This window comes from Phyllostomus discolor, chromosome 11 (assembly GCF_004126475.2).
Source record: "Phyllostomus discolor isolate MPI-MPIP mPhyDis1 chromosome 11, mPhyDis1.pri.v3, whole genome shotgun sequence".
Taxonomy (NCBI): Eukaryota; Metazoa; Chordata; class Mammalia; order Chiroptera; family Phyllostomidae; genus Phyllostomus; species Phyllostomus discolor.
In genome coordinates this window covers 22,406,271-22,419,882 of record NC_040913.2, presented here as the reverse complement: position 1 = coordinate 22,419,882, position 13,612 = coordinate 22,406,271, and the positions used below count along the sequence as shown (strand labels likewise).

At 37.2% G+C, this 13,612-nt stretch overlaps 1 non-coding gene across 1 annotated transcript; it reads left to right on the top strand.

The window, feature by feature from the left end:
- The first annotated feature begins 6,541 nt into the window (after window positions 1-6,541).
- Window positions 6,542-6,704, top strand: LOC114509030. The gene has a single exon (XR_003685597.1). It is a non-coding gene; the product is annotated as a U1 spliceosomal RNA (small nuclear RNA).
- The last annotated feature ends 6,908 nt before the right edge of the window (window positions 6,705-13,612 follow it).

The following is a 13,612-nucleotide window of genomic DNA, read 5'->3' as shown; positions in this document are numbered from 1 at the left end:
AATTGCTTTTATTTGCATCTACAGTGTTTATTTTTTTTAATAAAGAGATTTGAAAAAAACAACTCTAGAGTGCAGGTACATGTGCGGGTGTGTGTTTAGTTCTTTTGTCAGGCGTGGATGCTGGGTTTTATAATCCCGTTAACTTTATAAAAATACAGATAAGCTTTTTGAAGTGACTGCAAAATTCTACCTTCCTACTGTAGCCTGTTACAGTTGCTCTATTTCCCACAACACTTGGTATTGCCAGACTTTTTAATTCAGCGGTTCCATCACTAGCAGAATGTATATAGTGGTATCTTATTATGGTTTTAACAGGCATAACACTAGTGGTGCTGAGTGGGTTTTTTTTTAATTTTCTTTTTGTGTATCTTCTTTGGAAGAGTGTTTATTCAAATATTTTGCCCATTCTAATGCCCATCCCCAAATGTGGTGTTTTATTGAGTGATAAGAGTTCTTTATACATTTTAGGTACAAACTCTTTATCAGATTTATATATTTGCAAATATTTTCTTCAGTCTGTGATTTGCCCTTTCATTTAAAGCAGATGAGTGGTTACTAGGAGCTAGGAGGTGGGAGGGAACTGGCTGCCAAGAGGAATGAGGGAACATTTTTGAGGGTGATGATCATAGTAGGAATTACACAGCAGTATATATTTGTTGAAACATCTAAATTTATACTGAAAATTGATTAATTCACCTCTATATAAATTATACTTTGATAAAGCCACTTAATAAAGTTGTATATTAAGTATGATAAATTTTAACATGAGCTGAATGTTTTAAATTAGTGGCTATATTAGTGCTACATTGATCTACGTAATTTTTTGTGTGTTCAAATTATTTTGTGATTTTTAAATATGAGAGAAACAGTGTCCCTCCGGTTTTAACTTTGTAAATCTGGCTTCTTGGGTGAACCATTGCTTCAGTGGGAAAACTAATCTGAGGTGGAAATTATTAATGAAAATTACTAAAATGAAAAAGCAGACCCATCCCTTTGATGTCTGAAAAGCTTAATTGTTCCATTCAGATTCTGGAATTTTCAGGCTTCTGGACATTAGTGTATCAGTTAATTGCACATGAGCTAAGACTACGGTCCTGCCCCGCTGAGGGAAGCTGGCTGTAGAGCCCCGTGCGTGCCCCGCTGCGCGAACCTTCACAGGCGTTTCCACCAGGTGAGAGCATCTTAGGCTCCCCGCTTGCTTTGGTTAGGGAAGGTTTTAAAACATTATTAAATCGATCATCTGATTTGAAGATCATCTGAATGGAAATTTGCATTTGCTGGAAAGATATCTCCTTGTCACTGACTCAAGTGGCTATTTAATCATTCCCCCTTTTATTCCAAGGGCAAAATTAAACTCATCAGTCTCTGTACACAAGGCTTGAGTGAGAAGCTACACAGCATACTAGAATATACATGGCTCTTGGAATCAAAGAGACTAGAGATCAAATCTTCTCTCAGTCACCAATTAGCCTTGACGCCTGGGTTAAGACACTTACCTTATTTATGCCTTAGTTTCCTGTCCTTCAAAATGAAAACCACAATACCTACCTTCCCAGTTTCTTGTGAGTGTTAAATATCTATTTAGCACCTATCCGAGCATGTGAGATGAGGTATACACAGCACAATAAATAATGATCAATGGAAGTGTTATTATTATTAATGTAATTAGTACTTATTTAATGAATTGTTGCTTCCTATCTTTATCTCCTTAACTCCCTGCATATCTGTTATTATCCATAAATATAGTACAAGTGTACAGTAGGCTATGTTCAAATTAATGCTTGGTAAAAGCTATTAAAAAGAGAGTATCGAACATAAAAAACACATGAAGTAATGGTCATTGAGAGCACTCAAAATATTTCACATTAGAAAAAAATAGATGTTTTAAAGTCAAGGATACTGAACTATTTCATTAATGTATTTTTTAAAGTGGAGCCTGGGCTAAATGATTTATGACAGCACTTTGTAGTACATTAGAAGTGCCCTGTAGTATATTTTGTAAATACAGTGACATTTTAGCAATAAGAGTTCTCATTACATGTCTCTGTTATTAAATCATTTCTCCAAAGACAGGTTAAACTGCTAGGTTTTGGGCAAGAATTATAGGGTTTATAGATTCATGAAGTGAAAATCAGTATGCAGGAGCTGTGTAATGTATATTCACGGTGCGGTAGGATACAGCGGAACAAGAAATGATTGCAATGCTCAGAATGTAAAAAATGAACAAAATAATTTTCTGAGTGTCTAAGCCCTCTCAGAATGACTTTCCCTCTCATTCTCGGCTTACATGAGAATAACGTGTTTCCAGCATTACCGTTTGTATTGGGCTTACTAAAAAAAAAAAAATGTGACCATCTTGGGAATATTTTCATTCAAGGCCTTAACGCAGGCTGAGATTAGGACTGGCTGACAGAGAGCTGACTACTGTACTTGAGTGGGAATCCGGGCAGTTATCAAAAGAAGGAAAAATAAAATCTGTAAGTTTTAATTTTGATAAAATATTACTGATTCCAATACAATTGCCACATTTTCATTTATTAGAGAATTGATCAAAAGAAGTTCGAGCACAGAATGCCAGTGTGACAAACTGGTCTGATCTGACACATCTGAAGGAAAGTCTGAACTATACCTTTAAGGAGGAGTGTTGGTTAATTTTATTTCCCAAGAGACTCATTGACTTGGTCCCATGGAAGGAGTACTTGTTAATGAAATGAAGTTAATACACATGTAGTTCTTTTATAACCAGATGAATATTGATTATTGAGTTTTCTACTCAGAACAACTACAATGAAGTCTTTATTTCATATCATTCTTGTTCTACAGAAACTTGCATAGAGATTTGGGGCTACAGAATACCACAACATGATTGCAAGCACAGTAAAAGAAATTAGGGCACACGATCTCTTAGCAAAGGCATAAGTTCCTTTTCAAATGGTTTATATCAGCAATTGGTTCTCACAGTGCAGCTTTCATCAGAATAACCTGGAGAGCTTGTTAAAACATCAAAATTTTGGAGCCCTGCTCCCATAATTTTTGATTCAGTAGGTCTGGGGTGGGTTCCATGGATTTGCATTTCTAAGTGGTTCCCAGCTGACGTAGCTGCTGCTGGTCACCATTCTTGAGATGCTTTGGTCTTCATGCTGTGGCTGTCACTAAGTCAATTTCCCATTTCCTAGCAGCTGAGAGAGTACAGGACCTGCTGGAGGACTCTCAGACAATTATCTTTCCTTTATCCATTCACTCAGTAAATACTTACTGGGTGCCCTTAGAGTCTTGCTAAGTTCTATCAAGTTGACCAAAAAATTCATTAGTTTTTTTCTGTATGATGGTGCTACTAGTGCTTAGTTGTCTTTAACTTCATTTGAAACAATTTTGTTAGATTGTATTGCAACAGCTATTACAGCAGCATGCATTTAAAAAATATCAAAATTGTAGAATTTTTGTGTAGGCATTTTAATATTGAAGATGGAAGAAGATATGCTACATTTTTGACATATTATGCTTTATTATTTCAAGAAAGGTAAAAATGCAACTAAAACACACACGCAAAAGATTTGTACAGTGTATGGAGAATGCTCTGTGACTGATCAAATGTGTCAAAAGTGGTTTGTGAAATTTCTTGGTGCTATTGACATTTTGGTCAAATAACTTTTTGCTGTGGGGCTGTCTTATGCATTGGAAGATGTTTAGCAGCACCCCTGGCCTCTACCCACTAGAAACCAATAGTGGGAGATAGCCCACCTACTCAAAAACATCTGAATCAATCAAGTTATTGGTGAAAATGAAAAATGTGTCTTTTACTTTATGGAAAAAACCATATGTACTTTTTGGCTCACCTAATAAATACTGGTTGTGAGTACATGAAACAGAGTTTATTCTTATATTATTACTTGTTAATTATTGTCTTGTTTGCCATATGAACAACTGTATACCTGCTTTTGCCCCATCCTGTATGCAGCTATGAATACTTAGACTTAGATTATCAGTGCTTTCAGTGTGCCTAAAAGCTAATTGAGGGAGTCTGATAAAGTGTATGATTATAACTAAGGATGCTATGAAGCAAAAGAGAGGGACACAGACTCGTGGGGTAGACAAGGGAGGCTTCCTGGAGAATGTGACTCCTCCACTTACTTTTCTGATATCTCCACTAAATGAAAAAGTGAAAGAAAAAAAAAATCCTGTAACTCCTGAGCTAGCGCCCTCTCCACCAAATTAATGTGAGAGCTTTTATACAATGTTCAAACTGCCCCCTCTCTCAGCTACGCAGAAAAACCCCAATGCCACTAAGCATAAAAATGTAAATATAATCACATCACCCTCATGTCCAAAAGTTCCTATAGCCTCAGGAAAAATGCCAAACTTCTTTATGATCTTTGCCAGCCTGTACTCGTAACTTTCAAACATGCCACCAGCCACCCAGACACCTTCCTCTCAAATCTTATGGTACTTCTTGCTCGTCCTGAACATGTTCTTTTGCGTGTGCTCTTTTCTCTGTCTGGATTTGTCTGTCTGTTTCTCCGTTGCCCACCTCCATCTCACCTGTTGCAGCGCAGTGTTCTGGCCTTTTGTGAGGACTTCCTTGATTCTCTCTGGCAGATAAGCATGTCTTTCTCTGCATTACAAACAGCTAGCTGACATATCTTCATTAAGTGTGTTGGGCTAATCATTTGTTGACTTTTCTGTCCCCTAGACTAGCAATTTTCAAACAGTGTGGCAAGAACTTTTCAAACATGCAATACCTGACTGTTTAGTCAGGGAAACTGACCTCTTTTCCCTTAGAGGGTCAAATTAAAAAATGGCAACAGCCAACACAACAATAGCTTTCTGGTGTGAATGAATCAAAATTATACCTATTTTTGTCAGATTGGCAAAACTATGAATTTGTTGGGGTGGTAGAGAATTTTAGTAATTAGTGCGTGTGTGCCGTGAGGCGAGGAAGGTTGAAAACTGCTGCCCTGGACTAGACTGTGGGTTCCTGCATAGCAGAGACTGGGAGTTACTTATTTCATAGCACAGCACTTACACAAAACCAGGTAACAGGTAGCTGCTCATGAACTGGGTAATGAATAAAAAATGAAAAAAGTGGGGTCGATTATTTCTACCTTGGTGATTACCATTGCCTAATATTTTTTACTGAATACCAATGTTAAATATTTAGATGAGAGAATCTTATGGACACAGCTTGAGTCTGGAATCCATTATTTGTCCTTTAAGTTGACTCATTAGGGATAGGCTAGAGCTGTGCCATACGTAAAGGGTTCCCTTCTCAGCTGTGGTTAGGCAGTTAGGCACCAAGGGCAAGGAAGGGCACTAGTAAAAGTCATAGATTCATGTGTCTCATTTATCTCCTTTCAAGGCCATAAATATCACTGTGATTTGTGTAAAGATATTAATCCACAAGAACAGAAATAACTAGAAAAGGGAAAATAGAATGTAAGAGATTCCATGAAATGTGGGGAGACGAGAAGCAAAAGGAAAATAACCAATTTAGAAGAACAGAGAAAGCCTAAACTTAATTGTCTTCAGAGAGGGTCATGGATGAGCCAAACTACCCCATGGAATTCTGAGGCCTTCAGTGTTCGGAGGTACCAAGACAGGAAAAAATGAAGTGTTGTGCATAGAATAGTGTTTCTACAAGGGAAATGTTTCCCAGCATTTTCTAGAAAATTTATGTTTTTCTGAACTCAGAGAAAAATCAGTTGGGAAAACAAGAAAAAGAATAACAAGTTCCCTGTCAGAATTGAAGCTGAATAGTCACTGTAGAGATATTAGTAGTTTGAAGAAGTAGACTGATCTCAAGTTGGAAGCAAGAGCAAAAATCACTGATGTGCAGAGTCAAAGAGTAAGGGTGACATGTCCAGAACTAGGACACGAGCAAAGAGGAGGGAGGCAGTTAAGACCTAATCGTCGCTGTTGCCGTGTTCTAAGTGTTTGGGCCCCATCTGCTGCTAAGAGTGCATGATTATTGCAAATAAAATAAATATTAATACATTTATATGCATAGTATACTTTATACGAATCCTTAGAGAGTGGTTCCAAGAAATAACAAGTTCTGGAAGCAAAATAAGTTCTTAAATTGGCAATTTCCACACGTAATTCTGTGTAGTGTTGTTAATTGTGTTAGGATATCAGGATGTTATGTTACTATAATTCTACCCAATAATGTCAGCTGGCCTTTTCCAATGTTTGAAAATACTCCATAGACTACTGGGCTTTGTAAACACTTTCACAGAGAAATGCAGGGAGAAGTAGATTATAATGTTGCAGAATACTAAACAGAATTAGTAATTGATCTAAAATCTGAATCAGCAAAGCAATAGAAGTTTCAACGGCAAAAACAAATTCAGGGCAAATGAGTGAAATAATTTCATTATTGCAGATTTTTTTGGACTTATGCTACCAACTGCCACAAAATGAAAGGAATTTTCCTATAAAATTGAATATTTGTTATGAAATAAAAATCAAGATAATTGAACAGACCCGAAATGCCTTGTATGTTTTAAACTTTCATTAGGAAAAACAACTTTAACGTGTTTTACGCACACTTACCATGCAGGGGAGATGCCATGATCCCGAAGGTGGTTTTCCTGGGGCGAGGCTTATCCACCGTGCTCTGGATGTGCTGACCCCTGTAATGTCCCCAAACATGGGCAATTCAACTGCGTAATTGTGGTAATGGGGGGTTACGTTAATGCTCTCCCCTGAAAAATAAGAAATATATGTATTTTACATATTTGTAGTATTATCTTTCAATGTCTTCACATTTATTTAGCATTCATTTTTATTCCATGTTTCCCTCTTTTAATGTTTTCTATTACCAAATAGTAATAGCAAGTGGAGGTCATTTTCATGTTATTAAAATATATAATCTTGTTATAATGAGTTCATAATAATCATAAACTATGTATTTATTACTATTTTTACCCAACACCTCTGCAAATTTGATCTATCACAGAAAAATGATTTAATGTTTATTATTATGATTGCCTATTATTATATAAAAACACTCAAATAAATTATTATAAAAATACAGATTGGCTTATCATTTAGGGACTTTCTAAGAATTTCTGAGAATACTGATGCCTCAGCCCAGAATTCTGGGGGGGATTTGGAAACACAAGAAAGGGGTTGAATACAGAGGAGCTGGTGGAGGGGAACCCTGGTGAGGGGAACCCTGCTGATCTTATAGCCAAGAGCCTAGGGTCCCCTCTTTCTCCAGCCACAAGCCCATACCCACCACACCCCGAACCGTGGGGCAGTAGGAGTTTAAGCTTTGGACATAGAAATGTCTTCAGACTTAGGGAATCTGCAGTAAAGATCTAGGAGTGCCTGTGGGTTGAGAAAGGCACATTAAGAAAAAATCTAGCTGGGACTCTATCCTAAGAACACTAAAACACCAATACAAAAGAACCTTTGCACCCCGATGTTCATAGCAGCACAATTTACAATAGCTAGGTGCTGGAAGCAACCTAGATGCCCATCAGTAAATGAATGGATCAAAAAAACTATGGTACATTTACACAATGGAATTCTATGCAGCAGAAAGAAAGAAGGAGCTCATACCCTTTGCAACAGCATGGATGGAGCTGGAAAGCATTATGCTAAGTGAAACAAGCCAGGCAGTGAAAGACAAATACCACATGATATCACCTTTAACAGGAATCTAAACAACAAAACAAAACAAAACAAAAAACTAGCAAAATATAACCAAAGACACTGAAATAGGGGATAGTCTGACAGTGGCCAGAGGGGAGAGAAGAGGGAATTTCAGGGGGGAATGGGTAGGGATTACAGGAACAAATTTGGAGGACACATGGACAAAAACTAGGGGTGGGGGGTAATGGGGGGAAGGGGGGAGGGTTGGGTGGAGGGGCTGGAACGGGAGTAGGGGGGAGAAAACTGTACTTGAACAATGATTGAAATAAAAAAAAAAAGAAAAAAGAAAAAATCTAAATACTCTACTGTGGGACCTTTCTCACTCTTCCTTTATTTACATCTCAAATGTCACTAGCCAGATGAAAATAGTCTCTAACTTGTTTGTCATCTCCCCAGCCGCAGTTTGAGAAATGAGTGCGCTCTCCCAACATAAAAGTCTGCTGGACCCTCATCCCCCACCCACACCACTGCACACCCGTCAAGGCCTCAGGAGTCATTCTTGAGTAAGAATGAATGAGTAGCCAGGCTAAAGGATTCTCAAGTATTGAGGAAATCCTCCAACAGGGAAAAAAAAGCCAGAACAAATAGGCCCACTAATACAAAACGGGGATCTCGAGGAATCAGAGACAATGGGGAAATTTTGGGAGCAGGTGAAAAACTTTAAAATGAAATGGTTAATATCTTCAGAGAGATAAGAGAACAAATTGCACTCATAAACAAAAGAAAACAAGCATGAGACAGGAAAGGACTTTAGACAATTTTTTAAAAGAAAAAATGAATAATTCAATATATAATTTGGATGATGAAATTGATGAAATCACAAGGAAAATAAAATAAATGCTTACTTAATGTAAAATTTGGGAGAAAATATTTATAATTAAAGACTAAGCCAGAAGGTTCACTATTTAAATAGCATGTGTGACACAATTCAAAAACTAGAAAACAACAACAACACAGGTACAGAAACAGAAATAGTTTTCAGGAGTGAAGAACCAATTTTCTGATTAAGAAGCTTTGGTGAATCCCAGCACATTGAAACATATGCTCATTTGGAACAAGAAGTACAACCTAAAATAATCATTGAGAATAAAAAAGTCATAAAAAAGAGTTAAAATGACAATGGCTTCAGGCTTTACAGCAGCAACCCTGCAATCTAGAAGCCAGTGGAATATTACCTTTACGATGACGCATGGACATGGACAACAGAGGGGATTGACTGTGGGCAAGAGGGGTGGGGGGGTGGGGCAAAAGGGGAAAAAATGGGGCAACTGTAATAGAACACGCAAACAAAAAAATAAAGTAGAAGCAGAGTAAAAAAATTTTTTTTTCTGTGCAAAAAGTATTTTTAACCTAGAATTCCATCTCCATCTCATGCAAATTGTGAAGGTAAAACCACTGAAGGTCATGTAGTACTTCTTAGGAAAGTATTAGAAAATGTTCTTCAAAAAAATGAGGAGCTATTAAAGAAAATCTTGGGGATCCAGGAAATGAAAAGTCATCCCATTCCAGAGAAACCCGAAGGGGAGAGTCAGGTGTGGGAGCAACGGTGCACAATGGAACCTGACGACAGGGCACAGTGCAAAGAGCATCTCCAAAGACAGAGAAAATGGAATTGATAGCTTAAAAAAAAAAAAAAAATATATATATATATATATATATATGGGCACTTGGAAAAATACTTACAATTGTTACAGAGATCTGTCGCACATTTAGAAAAATAGTGAAAATTTCACAACATTAAAAGTGGGGGGGACAAAACAAATTACCATAGTATATTGAAAACTCAGTTTTGAAAAATAATTGTTGGCCTAGTAATGTAAATAGCTGATTGTCCAAAATTTGTGATAAAACAGCCCTAGAGAGTCCTGTGTGGCAAAGAACCAATGTCTCTGGCCAGCAGCTAACGAGGTCGGAGGCCTGCTTATAGCCAGCCGTGTAGGTGAGCTCAGAAGTGGCCCCTCTCCCACTGCAACCGTGAGATGGAGGCAGCCCTGGCCAAGCCCTTGACGGCAACCTTATGAGAGACCCTGAATCAGAGATAGGCAGCTAAGCTGCTCCGGGATTCCTGACCCACAGACACTGAATCAATAACTGTTTGTGGTTTCATGCTGCTAAGTTTAGGTGTAATTTGTTAGGCAGCAGCAGATAACTAATACACCTTTCCTTTCTTAGATATACTAGAATAGCCAGCCAGGACAGTGATCTTCCATTATGTAACATATAAACATTATTTTGCTTGACATAGAACTATGGAGTTTTTATTTTAGAATTTCTTAGTGCCCAAAGAAGATGCTTTGCTTCTTTCATTTTGTGGCTCAAAAACAGTGAAGAATCAAGATCAGACAGATTATGGTAGAAATGCTTCTAATGCTATTTCTGTTTGTCTAAATATGTTAGAATTCATTCCAACTGGCATAGTACAGTAATGTCCACGTTAACTTTACCCATCAACACTGTGGCCCAATGATCTCAATATGGATGGCATCTACATTCTGGTGATGCATTCCTACATTCCGGTGGCAGAAGCCCATCTTCCAGCTCACAAAAGATTGGTTGGAGTAGACACCTGACTCTAGTTGAGCCAATCAGGCCCTCTCTCTCTCTGAAATTTAGAATTGGGGTACATTAATGGAATCATTTAAACTGTGGGGACCTAAAAGGAATGTTATGTGTAGATTTTGGGTCTACATGTAGCTGTCATGAGACATGCATATGCAGACAATTAAGAAGACAAGGCAGTTTACAGAGTGATAAGCCTGAAGCCAACACATACGAAGAACCATGGTCAAGGAAACCCGGGGCTTGATGTGTACACACACACACACACACACACAGTTGCAAGCACACGTGCACACTCTTGGACATGTGGTTCCCTCAGCAAAATTTCTTTTAAATAAGTTCTGTGGGCATTTCTCCTTACTTTAGTTAGTTTAGCTTTGGTGGACTTCTATGCCTTATAAATAAACCGTCTGGGGCTGACATGGGGTTAGCCCCGTTCATGGGGTGAACTGGAGAAGCCACTTCATGTCTAAGCTTTATCAGCACTGTGTTCCTGAGCTGCGGCTGCCAGGAGAAACGAGAACAGCTTACGAGCAAGCACTTCATAAAAGGCACCATCAATAACAAAGCAAAGAAGTTGTGATTTTCTTCTTTCAAAACATTTCTATATAAATAAAGCTTTCTGAGTACCAGTTGATCCTAGAAGGAGCCATTCAATCTTACTCAGCAGTCTGTAGCATAGGAAAACTGACATTTCTGAACCTAACAGGCTCTGTAGTTATAAAAATCACCTTATAACCGTGATTATTTATTCACATATATTAACCAGCTTTATAGGTGCATATCCTAGATGATCTCATTTTCTTCCTGTGGGATATTGTGGGCTGTAACTCTGAGACAAATTTTGAATCTTTTTAAGATTTTACTATTTAGTAGATCCATTCTGATACTGCCTTTGTGATAGAAAGGGTATCATAATCAAGTAAAAACCAAAGATAATTCCAAAGCTGAGTTCAACTAAATTTGCCATCCCTGCTCATCTTTTACATGTTGTGAAAATATGTGGTGTTTGGAAACCAAACTGCATTCAGCAACATTCATTTAAAAAATATTTGTCAAACCTCTCCTATTTGCACAGCCATTATTAGTTTTCGGTGGATGTATAAACATGGGTAACTTCTATAACTTCTCTGGGCTTTGTTTTTATAGTCTATAAGATAGTAATATTTTTCATATTTTTACATTTGTGTCTGAATAGAGAATCAGTTTACTTGTGAGTACATAGTAGATATACAGCAACTGTTTTTTCCTTATAATTGTAAACATATATATGTGAACAAATTAACCTGAGTTATTTGGCACCAATCTGGGCACCAGGACTACAAAATTTCAGGCAGCAGAAGGGAAATGCAATAAATACTAGAGGAATAAGAAGTCTGCCAATTGAAAATAAGCCAAACTCTGAGAATTAATTACTCATTATAGTACCACATGTATCAATACAGGCCTTTGTTAGGCATGGTCTGAGCAAAGCAATAAAACTAAACATAAGTTTAGAAGGTTGGTTAATGATAAAAAATTAGTTGAAAGGCCTATTACTAAAATTCATGCACTTCTATGAAGGTTAGTTGCTTCTTGGAAGCTTCTGATCCTTATTTAACACAAAATTCTGTTAATTGATAAGCATCCTAACCCACATAAGATTAGCAAAAGCAAATTAAGAGTAGAGCACAATCCTTAGTTTCACCTAGATACTCCAGGGGCACTTGACAGTCTAACCCCAAATCTCCAGGCGGGAGAATCGATGAAAGTAGGAACAACAACTCATACACAAGTGACTGAGTTGTCACAACCTAGCTCAATAATCAGTGTCCCACATAAAGGTTACAAACATAACCAAACTTGTACTTGGAGAATGAAGAATAAGAACAGACCAAATTAAAGACTAATTTTTCCCTCCAGTAATAGGAGTCCCTGTCACTACAGTTATATTGACCAGTATCAAATGTAATTTAGTGTTAACAATTCTATCTGATTCCATGCTGCTGTATCATTTCTTTTAGGTAATCTATGTTCCTGATGGAAAGCTGTTTTTGTAAGAATGTTGAGCTTATTCTTGCATGGTGTTACATTTCTCACATAAGAAGAGGATTATCTCATCACATTTTTACCTGCAGGCTGACCTCATGGATCTGTGACTGTGCCGTTGCTCAGGGTCCCACCCCAGAAAGTGCCCACGATCGGTTTAGGCTCTGCTGCCACCGTCTTTAAATTTCTCATGATGTTTTTCAACAAGGGGCCCTGTGTTTTCATTTTGCACTGGGTTCTCCAAATTATGTGAGGGTACTCTTTATGTCTACAGTCCTGCCCAATGAGTCTATGCAGTGGTGCTTTTGCTATTAAGAAATAAATAGTCCTAATAGTTATACCACAATCAACCACAAATTAATTCTAAAATACCATGATGTGTGGTTGTTTCCTCTGTTTTATGTGGTACTTCTCTCTTTTCTAGTTAAATTGCCATATAAGACAAGAAGACCAATAAAACTCAAGTAGAGAACCCAGAGACAGATTTGTACATGGGCGTACCCTTCCCACCCCACAGATGGGCCATTGGCAGTCAGGTGGAGGAGCTGCAATGGGCCCTGCAATAAATGCTGCTGTCCGTGGGGGAGGGGGAGGACATTATATTTCTAACTCTTGCCAAACCCCCAAAATCTTACCAAATCAAAAACCAAGGGTAGATTAAAAAGCTAATTGTGAAAAGCAATATGTAGTATAATGAATGTGATCATGTTAAAAATGAGATCATTTAGTCATCAACACACCCAAAGGAATTGAAAAGTCAAAGCACAAGAATTTGTGAGTATATTAAATCACATACACTTTAGAAATAACTAACATTTGGAAGAATATTTTGAACAGTTTAACAGAAAATTGGGCAAAAGATTTGAATAGGCACTTCAAAGAAGAGAAAACTAAAGTGAATAGTAAACATGAAAATATGCCCAGAGTCAGTAAAAATCAGAAAAATACAAATAAAAATTGGAATGAGATACCATATTACACTCACCAGACTAAAAATTTTAAGTTATGTATTACCAAATATCAGAGGACATGAATTAATAGAAAATTTCATATATTGCTGGATAAATCATAAATTGAAAATTTTCTTTAGAAAATAGGTCTTAAATCAATATGAAACAGACATGCTATATGACCCACCAATTCTATCATTAGGGTTTAGTATATTAGATAAACTCTTTTTTATGCATACACAATATACAAGAAAATTCATGGCAACAGAGATCTTAATAGAGTATATTGAATATATAATATGGGATATCATAATTCATTGATGTAGTACAGTAATAAAAATGAATGAATTATAGCTACAAATATCATTAGAGATGAATTTCACATACAACAGTGAATGAAAGATACATAATTTGAAATG